Source organism: Bidens hawaiensis, unplaced genomic scaffold (assembly GCF_021521415.1).
Source record: "Bidens hawaiensis isolate Kalapana, Puna unplaced genomic scaffold, B.hawaiensis_p1.1 tig00000760_1, whole genome shotgun sequence".
Lineage (NCBI taxonomy): Eukaryota > Viridiplantae > Streptophyta > Magnoliopsida > Asterales > Asteraceae > Bidens > Bidens hawaiensis.
In genome coordinates this window covers 2,129,506-2,132,940 of record NW_027491043.1, presented here as the reverse complement: position 1 = coordinate 2,132,940, position 3,435 = coordinate 2,129,506, and the positions used below count along the sequence as shown (strand labels likewise).

The 3,435-nt window shown below is 38.1% G+C and overlaps 1 pseudogene; it reads left to right on the top strand.

Annotated features, from left to right (window-relative positions):
* The first annotated feature begins 1,439 nt into the window (after positions 1 to 1,439).
* On the top strand, positions 1,440 to 2,192 carry LOC143534755 (putative carboxylesterase 18 pseudogene; annotated as a pseudogene).
* The last annotated feature ends 1,243 nt before the right edge of the window (positions 2,193 to 3,435 follow it).

Here is a 3,435-nt window from a genome sequence, read left to right as displayed (position 1 = left end):
GATGGGAGTATGTTGTGTAGGTAGGTGGATGTGTGAAGTTCTTCGACCCAATATTAAGGTGGTAAAGAGGCATGCGTCAAAAGTGATAACATAAGTTCGTTTATGCAACGAATCATACGCTCCGCCGTCCCGTTTTGTTGGGAGGTGTGAGGGCACGAGAATCGAAATTGTAACCCGTGTTGTGATGCGAACGTTTTGAATTGGTTGTTGTCAAACTCCCCTCCCATATCACATTGGAACGTCTTAATTTTTCGATTAAATTGGGTAAATATGAGATTGTGAAATTGGGTAAATTTGTAGTATGTTTCTGATTTGAATCTAAGGGGAAAGACCCAAGCAAAGTGAGTATAATCGTCGATAATAATAAGATAATATTTATAGCCATTTTTGCTTAACACGGGTGAAGTCCAAAGATCACAATGAAACATATCAAAAGGAAATAAAGTAGTAGAATTAGATAAAATAAAGGGTAAACGTTTTTGTTTCGAAATTTGACATGAATCACAAATAAACGAAAGTCTTTGTTTATTACATGGAATAAACTTATTTGAAATTAAAAAATCTGGGACATGCCCAGACGATTATGCCAGTACGTGGAATCCGATTGGGTAACAAAAGCAGAGGCGGCTATAGAGGCAGGTGCGGTGAGCGGGTATAGAGAACCGGTGCTATTGTGACGGCTCAAGATCCTCCCAGTTGGATATTCCTTCACAGAAAAGCCAAATGGGTCAAAATCAACATAAACCCAATTATCGATACTGAATTTACGAACTGAAATAAGCTTTTTAATTATGGATGGGGTGTGAAGAATATCTTTGAGTTGGAAGGGTTTCGAGGAGTGGGGAAGGGTTGTATGACCCGATCCAACAACTGGGACTCGATTGCCATTTCCAATTAAAATTGAATTGATAGAATTTACACTAGGTTGGGAAATCATACCCGGGTCGGATGTGAGGTGGTCAGAAGCATCAGTGTCCATGTGCCATTGAGGCTCACTAGGGTCCAAAGTCATTGCTTGGAAAGCGGCTCCGAGTTCACTAGGTTCAAGAGGGTTGACTTCGGCCAAATTGGCCTGGGCCGTATATGTTGTGAGTGAGCCTGTGTTGTTGGCTGGGATTGAGCAGCCCACGGAGCAGCCCAACCACCTTGAGTGGGAAAAGCGCATGGTGGAGGAGCCCAGTAATTAGCCCAATTAGGTGACATCGGTGGTGGGAAACCTACCCAAGGATTGTTAGACGCCCACTGGTTGCGTGAAGGGGACTGGCTGCAGATTTGTTAAGCCCACGGTTTGGATGGGCATGTTGATTGGATTGAGTCACCTGCTGGGTTCCACGATTTTGAATAGGATTTGACCTGCGGTACCCTTGCTGAGTTCCACGATTCCCTTGTCTAAAATTGTTTCACGTTGCTTTCTCGCTGGTGATAGCGCTGGTGGAAACATGACTCATCATGTTGCTCAAAGAGCTTCTCAACTCAGCTTTCAACAACTGCAGGTACGGTCCCTACATACATCACTGACTCAATATATAACTACCTAGATGTTCCTTTTAAACGATAATGCAACTAATTAACATAATGTTTTGAAGGTAATTGGGCTGGTGGCGATCCAACCATTCTTTGGTGGGGAGAAGCGGACAGATTCTGAGATACGGCTGGATGAGTCGGTGCCTATCCTGTCATTGAAGCGGACAGATTGGTTATGGAGCGCATTCATGCCGCTTGATGAACCCTACAACCGCGACCATCCTATCATCAATGTTAGCGGACCCAATGCTGTTGACATATCCAAAATTGGTTTGCCACCCACCATGGTTGTTGTGACTGGGTTTGATATTCTACGAGACTGGCAACTAAGGTATCACCACTGGCTCAAGAAATCTGGGAAACAAACATACTTGGTGGACTACCCAAATACGTTTCATGGTTTCTATCTCTTCCCTGAGTTGCCAGAATACGACCAACTTATATTGAACGTCAAAGGCTTCGTGCACACAGTCTTAAATAAGGTATGCTCCCTTTCTTTTCCCTCTAAATTTCAAAATGTATTTACACTATAAAATTTTCCCATACTCAATCTTATACAAACATATTAGTAAGACAACAATTGATGAACTTTAGTTTGTGTATAAAATTCTTGTTTACAAAAGTTATATTTTATGCTTATTGCATTCTTTTTTTGACTACAGATTTAGAAGATGTCATTGTCAAAGTGATAAGACATTTGTCTTTTGGTGAGAAGAACATGCTTCGAATCCTGCGTGGGCTGGTGTAGATTATTTTCTTCGAATACTTTAGGAGTAGAAAGTAGATGGTTGTAGGAGTCGTCGTTTAAAATTCATACAGATTTATAAGATGCATGAAGATCGAAGTTTAATAAGAAGGCTATGAAAAAGTTTATATGCTGTTTTGTTTGATTCTAATAAACATTAACTTGTGTTTAAATTGTTGGCAATATGCTATTTTGTTAATTAATTTTTTCTTTCTGCGTATATTTAAATTGTAATTACGGTGAATCATAAATAATATTTACTCAATTCTTTTAGTTTATTTATTATGTAATCAGCACTTTAATAAGAACAGTCTTCATGATAAAGATAATTTCGATGGTGAAATTTTTAAAAATTAAATGGATCATCAACTGCAATTCATTTAAAGAAAAATAAAATAAAAAATGATAAATAGCATAATTGCAAGTTAAAAAAACTTGAACATTGTATTGCATGCATTGATAATTACACTACGAAATTTCATGAGACATAACATTGTAAAGAGGTAAATGTACAGTATTTTGTTATAAGTATTGTAATTACATTACATGTGTTACAGGTAATAGTATAATGCAACCGATATTGTTGCGCATATATACCAGCTGTGTTTCAAATGATACATTTGTGTAATTATTAGATTTCATACACTGTATCTCTGAAAAGTATGGTGTACGCATCTATTATTATCTTACATCCATTACTAATAATTATTGTCGATTGGAATAGGGGTTTGACTCTAGTCGATCGGATCGAATGTGAGCATCAGGACTCGACTCAAGTCTAGTCGAACGGAAACAAGATGGGGTTAGATCCAAATTTGAGTCGAATGGTTAAGGGGAACTCGACCCAAACTCGGTTCGACTAAAATCACGGGGCTCGATCTTTAAAGGGTTTGTTAACTTATAAGTCTGGTTCCGTTAACTGACAAGTTTGGTTTCTTTAACTTGTAAGTTCGATTTCGTTAACTAATAAGTTCGGTCTCGTTAACTTAAAAATATGAGATATTTAGAACTAGACAATTAACACTTATAACTTGTTAAACAGTTAGCCATGCACAACTAAAAAAGGGGATTACAATTAACTCTGAGCGTAATAGGATCCAGGTGACGAATAAAGATATATAGAGTATGCATGAATATATGGTAACGAATGTATGGTCTCTTGACAA